The 7412-nt window shown below is 39.4% G+C and overlaps 1 pseudogene; it reads right to left on the bottom strand.

Annotated features, from left to right (window-relative positions):
* Positions 1-1064: 1064 nt before the first annotated feature.
* On the bottom strand, positions 1065-4168 carry LOC149095603 (CUB and peptidase domain-containing protein 1-like; annotated as a pseudogene).
* Positions 4169-7412: the final 3244 nt, after the last annotated feature.

The raw sequence follows: 7412 nt of genomic DNA, 5'->3' as shown, positions 1-7412 counted from the left end.
ATCATCAAGTGTCATTTGCGATCTTTTGAAGTTAATATTATATAAAAAAATCACAGATTTTAACGGTACCGTTTCTATATTTTATCTGCACAACTTTGCTCAACATTTTGGAAATCACATGGGGGCAGAATATACTTTATTAAAATCCTTCACAAATATTACGGCTTGTAGTTGTTATTAAAAATATCGAACCGGAAGCCTTTCAGGAGTGACTTAAACCTTCTGGAATGTTCTATTTCTTATGTAATATTGGAATTTAGAAAACTTGCAACAAGGCTATTTAATTTCTTTGAGAGGTTTCTGGAAACACCAGGTGTACTTGTACAAGAGCGTTAGTTTCGTCCGTAAGAGAACAATGAAAATGTAATGAGGCTTAGTGCTGCATGCAGCCGAGTGCTGTAATCCGAAAATTTAACAGACCTGTTTGTTACTGTTACCGATGATCCTGAGTTCTGTATGGGAACAACCCTGCTCTGCATTGACACTCCTTACATCCTTCTTCCCTCTGGCAGCATTTTGTACCATTTAGGTAAAGTAGTCACGACTAACCAGACTTTGGGACAGCAGTGAAAGGTATGAAGAAGCCTTCTTTCTGTATCTCAGCGTCTGAGAGGAATATAAGCTGGGCGTAGTTGCCAGTTACAATAACGTCTGCCCCAAGTTGCTCACCACAGATAACGCCAAATTCCTCGTTGTGCTCATTAGTTATCTTTAAATACGGTTGTCATATCTTAAAGTAGAGAAAAAAATGCAACGCAGAGGAATGTGGACAGAGAGTCGCAGATATTTTACTTAAGTGACTTATAATTTCAGTCTAGTCTAACCTGATCATTAGTAAGACCATTTATGGTTATGCGCGCTGAAGAGTGCTTCTGGCTTTTGTGTTCTCCAAAGTCCCGCCGACATCATGACTCGATGATGTACGTTAAAGCATGATCAACTGACAATTACTACTGCACACGCTCGTTGAATTTCAGAGCCCAAACATGACCTTACGCGTTTGACTGCCAAAACGGTTAACCTGACATGATACCAGAAGCCAAAACATGGAATCGTTCAAGCCCCAGTAAGCCCTGTCTTTCTCAAGGAATCCTTCAATAAAAGGAAAACCAGGGAGCGTCGTAGCCTACGCTAGAGATTCCAAACACATAAGAAAATTGTGTGTGGGTCTGGATAGAGTTTAACTGAAGCTGAGAACTGGTCACACTGTCAAGACCGCAAGGTTTATATTATGTCCGTAGAGCCCTCGCGCCTGGTCAATAATGTATTCAACATAAAATATCGAGCTCTGTTTGATTAGAATATAATATTCAACATAATGACAGTAATCTTTCCACTTACTCGCATTTTGAATCATACTCCATATCAAATTCGTGAAAAAAAAGAGTTTCATCGCCATATCGAGTGGAATGGGAACCGAGTAATTACAATCCATGTTTGGTGGATAGTCGTTTGGGTAACCAGGACTGGTCAGTGTGTGGTAAACAACAGAACCACATTCTATCTTCTCTACAAAATTAAACTGAATCTTAACGTAAACCTCCACTTTTTGCATAATCGTACTGTTCGGCTTATTTCGAGCTAGCTGTACTTGAGGCGACCAGAAAACTAAGACGGCCCTGAAATAATGTTAAGTAAACGCTGTTTAGCATGGGCGATAAAAAGGGCAGGGCACTTTTGTCCGAGTTGATCTCAAACTTTCGTAACTTGAACAACACTCAAGCTACAGTGGTCAAAATTTGTGTCTTTTCCGGAAACATCTTGGTGTTATGGTGGTTTGATCATGTGACCTTTCACCAGTTCTTTTTCCTTTCAATAAATTAAAGCATCTTGGTATCATTTTGTTATGTTCTCGAATGATTACGACAGAGGTGCAGAAAAACATGAAAAGAAAAAGATTCTCCCTCCCTGTTGCAAGACACGTAATCATACATGCATGTCGCAGGAGAGTAATATAAAATTAATGTTCATACGACAATAAAGTCTGTAACAGGCACTATCGGAAAAGTTGACAATTTTACAAACTTATGAATAAGCCTGGTTTTAATTACTATACGACATAATTACAAGCATAAGGCATAAGTATAACGGTAGTAAGGACACCCACAATACAAACATAAGCAGGTAGACATGCGCAGAATGGATAACTGTCTTATTTTCGGTTCCTTACCTCCTCGATACACTAAAACAAGATGGCGGACTTAAGCTTATGTTATGCTTACAGCAGCGCGCTCTCACCTGAAATAAGAATAAGCACAAGGACAAGAAGAACAAAAACTTTTGTTCTTTTCTGCTTGTTCTTATGCTTATGCTGTGCGCGTCCTCGCTCCAGTTATGCTTATAGGGGGTTCATGCTGACGTCATTATTTCCATTTTCAGTCATTAGCATACGGCTTTGCTTACAATATGAAACATGTTAGATATGAATTGACTCCAGTAAGCAGAAGAGCTGTTGAAACTTTTAAATACACGGTGAAATGTTTAGCTCTTTGGGTGCAATATTCAATGAAAAGTGGTCTAACAAAAACTGCAAAATTTCTGGGTGACAAAAGCGCTAATGAGATCACACATTCTTTGTAAAGTTTTGAGTTTTTAAGCCTGTGTTGCACAAAAAGTATTCAATACATCAGGCTCATATTCATTGGCGGAGTTAATCGTACTATGACCTTTCAATATTCAGAACTGATTTATTTGTAGCGCCAACAGAAACTGAATTGCTTATGCTAATGAGACGAATACTGTAAACAAGGATTCCCCTATACTTGTGCTTGTGGTAATGTCGTAGTAAAAACCAGACTTTATGTACATTACATCAGACGTTCTTTTGGGACAAACTTATACAAAGTCGATCAGATCAAGTGTCCAATGTAAAAAAGGACTTTTTTGATTGTACTCACCAAGTTTTGGAACAACAATGAAAGATATATTGAATCCTTTCTTCTGAACCTCAGAATCTGAATGGAGTATCAGTAGGGCGAAGTCACCGGTCACAACAACGTCTGTCCAATAACGCCAACCACATATCATACCAAATGTCTCACCTTCCTCATTTGTAATCTTCAAGTAGTCATAGCTTCATTAACAGAAAAATAAAATGAGTTACGTTGCATATGGTGCATCTTAGGGGAAAATGAGGTGCCTTTTCACGTTTATCAATTGTCATCTAATTATTTTAGTATAAATCCACTACTCGTTCAAAACTTTATCTAAATCCTCTTCACAGACACTTCGAAAACGCAAAGAAGCGGCCGCCAGTTTGTTAACAAGCGCTCACAGCTGGGTTGCTCACTATCTACAACAGAATAGAGAGTGAGTAGCGTAGCCAATCAGCGAACAGCATCCGTGGTAGAATGTTAGTAGACCTATATGCTAATATAAATCAGAATATATAATTATAGGGATATCGTGACATAACATTTTTAATAGGTTCGTGTTCGATCACTCGCATGTTGGATGATACTCCACATCAAAATCGTGAAAGTAAATCTTCATCGCCATGTCGTCTGGAATAGGTACCGAGTAATTACAATCCAAATTGTTTGGGTAGCTGTTTGGATATCCAGGACTTAACAGCGTATTGCTGACAACTGACCCACCCTCTGTGAAACCAAAAATATATACGAAACAGTGAATCGAAATGTAATTCCCAAATTTAAGGTACATTTAGCGTGGATTGCTGTCTTGTCAAACTGGGATCATCTTGACCAGCTTATTTAGCTCACCTTGTAAAGCGAGTACGCCGTCCTTTACTCTGATCATAAGCAGGACTAATAAAAATGTCCACAGAATCAAAAGACATTTTCAACTGTCACCCTGGTGGCCAAGTATTATATCTTTTGCACTATCCAAGACAGTGATGATGTACCCTTTGACGGCTCTCCTTCTTTACTTAAAAACAAATTAAATACTTCACAACAAATAGCAGTTTCAACAAAAAGTGGAAAGACTTTATTGAGGTTGTTTTCGTTTTACTTACTTAGTCAAGTTGTTAATTAATTTAATTAATTCTTAATTTAGTAATTGTTTCTTTTTTTTTTGCAACGTACCTACTCAAAATGTTGTACTTTGTAATAGTTTGTAATTCTTCTTTGTTTGTATTTTTGTAACACACATCATTATCTTCTGTATTATCTTTTTTATCTCCTTTTACTGTCCTATTGTAGTTCATGTTGTATTGATAATAATAATAATAATAATAATAATAATAATAATAATAGAAAAAAATGTCACTCTCATGTTTTTTAGGTAGCTTTTATCCATACGCGAGGATCTTTGGTTTCGAGCCTTCACTCCTGGGGATGAAAAAAGGCATAAATCGAAAAGAAAATGGTACGTTGGTACAGCCAAAGTCTGTATACGACTCAGTTGGCCCACCAGGCCGGCGATTATCGTCGGTTTCTTTAGCATGAAGCGATTACGAGTATTTTTACTTCCTCCTTGATTGGATGCTTTCCATCGTAGAGTTTCCCCCAGCATTAAACTCACCGGTACCCATTTATACACCTGGGTGGAGAGAAGCACTGTGAGAGTAAAGTGTCTTGCCCAAGAACGCAACACAATGTCCCCGGCCAGGGCCGAGCCCGGACCGCTCGATCCGGAGTCGAGCGCAATAACCATGAGGCTACCGCGCCTCCCTAAAGGTCACGAGGACTCCGTTATAAATAATGCGAAATGAGAAACTGTTCGTTTTTTGTAAAAGACAATATGAAGCTAGCGTGAGATGCCTTTAGAATCAAAATAATTTGGTTCCCTTTACATAAAACCAGTGAACTTTTAAATGACAAATTTTGAACTTTCACTTATTTCAAAGTATTTCAAAAATGACGTTTTTGACGATTTTCCGAAGATTTTAGAACACTTTCCGAAGTCGATTTTCGAAGATTCTCTCAGACTTATCCAACGGCCACACGAACGTTTACGAATATTATTAGAAGCTTTCCTTCCGATTCATTCCCGAGTGCTGCAGCCGAAGTAGATGAACTCGCGGCTTGCTTTCTTGATATTGAAGCCTCAGAAGAACCAAAAAAATGTAATGTAAAGAAATGTAAGTGACGGAATAAAACAGAGACAGCAAGAAAAAAAAAATGTTTACTTCCTCCGTAAGATTTGCAAAACTTTGTGTATCAACTTGGTTCACAGCTGTGATACTAGCTGTAGTAGACTTCGACCTGCTTACTAGCAACTGATTTTGAGTCAGGGTATTAGTACATTTCCGTCTTGTTTAGCGAGCCTTATACTTACAATTTAAATCGCTAGAATATTGTTCAGCCATCAAGTTGAACAGATCACTTTCCCAGGTCAGGAGCTGTTACATGAGACAGGGCCCTAGCTTGAGCTACAACTAAAGGAACAAACAGCAGATCATAATGGATAGAAATTACGGAGTGCATACTGATATTCTGAAAAAGTTGCTGTGTTTTTTTTTTTTTTCAATGATTTTACGCACAACGTAATAGGACTGAGAAAAGCCAGCAGCTAGGACTGAGAAAACAAGTTACAGGTAAACTAGGTAACATTTTTTATGTTTACCAAAGTCAGTACCTAGAACTTGCCAGTCGAAAGGGAAAATTGACAGGAAACGGAAGTCTCAATTCTCGTTTCACAAGTAACGCCTCACGCCTGCAAACTCTGTATCAGACAAGCACGCTTCGTGACTCCCAAAAGTATCAATTACGAACCTTTTTCTTGCTGACTGAAATTAGCCTTGGCTTTAGGCAAATCACCGTGGGCAGGTGCAAATGTAGGGAGAACACAGCAGGTGCAAAAGAATTGTACGCGCCGTGGGTTTCGTTTTAATTAAGGTTTTTCCTCCTTTCTGAATCGTTTAATGAAGTTGTCACGGACCAAAAAATAGTTTACGACCACCGAATGATCGACTGACTGCCTGACTGACTGACTGACTGACTGACTGGCTGACTGACTGACTGACTGACTGACTGACTGGCTGACTGGCTGACTGACTAGCAGACTGACTGACTGACTGACTGGCTGACTGACTGGCTGACTGACTGACTGACTGACTGACTGACTGACTGGCTGACTGGCTGGCTGGCTGGCTGGCTGACTGACTGGCTGACTGACTGACTGACTGGCTGACTGACTGACTGACTGACTGGCTGGCTGGCTGACTGACTGACTGACTGACTGACTGACTGACTGACTGACCGGACCGAACGGGGGAATTATTTCTTCCCCAACGAACTGCCATAACTCATTCTAGTTACCCTATCATTTGTTAAAAAAGGAATGTCAAGCCTTGATATTTCAAATTAATGTGACAAATTGTTTCTATAAGTTTATCTTAAACTGCCCTACCTCAGAGACTGGTAAAGTTGCTTCAAGAAAATCGTAAAATAAAATACTTTTTCACATCATAAAGAATCCATTAAAATAAAGTAAGACGAAATCTTTAAATTATCTTCAATTTACCGACAGATATTTTGACGTCCAGCCTATCCAAGTTCCATTTGCCATTTTCAATCATACCAAAGTATAGAAATGATCTATATACTTGCACACAGCAGTTTATTTTGACACTTGAGGTTAAAATTCGAAGGCAATTGCTTCCAATCATAAAACAGCGGCGTCTATTCAAGCCGAAGTAATTTGAAAATCTGATAACCCTTTTAATTTGCATTTGAAAAGGGACGCCGCATTCGTCAAACATAACTTAAACAAATCGCTGCACTGATGACCAGCTGGTCCTTTCCCTTGACTGTCTTTTTTGAACGTTGAGTTACTAATTATAGCACTGTAGACATTTTCTGACCCACGGATAGCCCACTCACGGGCAATTTGTCCGTTGTGTGTTATTTCCCCCAGCCAGGTACTCTACAAAGCTCCGCCCCTAAGTCCAACCCCTTACCTTTTTGTATTCCATTTTGACAGAAAAGGTACCCTTAACGTATACCTTTAATTAAATAAGGTAACCCTTCTACAAGCTTTTATAACAGAACCAGCCCGTATTATGAATAAATCGCCAAAAAAGGAGATCATGTAGTGCTTACTCTGCTTAATTAATCATATGATACAGCCATAAGGTGTGTCTGTTCGGAATATTTTAGTTAAAAGCCCTTTTAACTATCTAAGTGACGGATTTTCCGACACTCTCAGATAACCCAAGTGGTGAAATCCGTACCCTTTTATATACCTACAGCCTGTAAAAGGTACCCTTTTCGGGGATTTTTCGGGCTGAACCTCCCCATAAAGGCCATTATAGGGAGTGCCCCTTGGGGGTAGGGGGGGCTATTTTCAAGACCTATGTTTCCTTTTTTCTAAGGCCCAGCACATGGGAAGAGATACCAGATATATTTGTCCAAATCTCTACTACGCATCGACATTCCGTGATGTGACACGCTACCATCACGCCACGCAATCGGCTACCCAGCCTCACGCAAGCATTGCCTGTGACA

Source organism: Orbicella faveolata, unplaced genomic scaffold (genome assembly GCF_042242905.1).
Source record: "Orbicella faveolata isolate gen_17 unplaced genomic scaffold, um_ofav_v1 contig_5, whole genome shotgun sequence".
In the NCBI taxonomy this organism is placed as follows: domain Eukaryota; kingdom Metazoa; phylum Cnidaria; class Anthozoa; order Scleractinia; family Merulinidae; genus Orbicella; species Orbicella faveolata.
The sequence above is the reverse complement of the archived record's forward strand: the minus strand, read 5'-3'. Positions and strand labels throughout refer to the sequence as shown.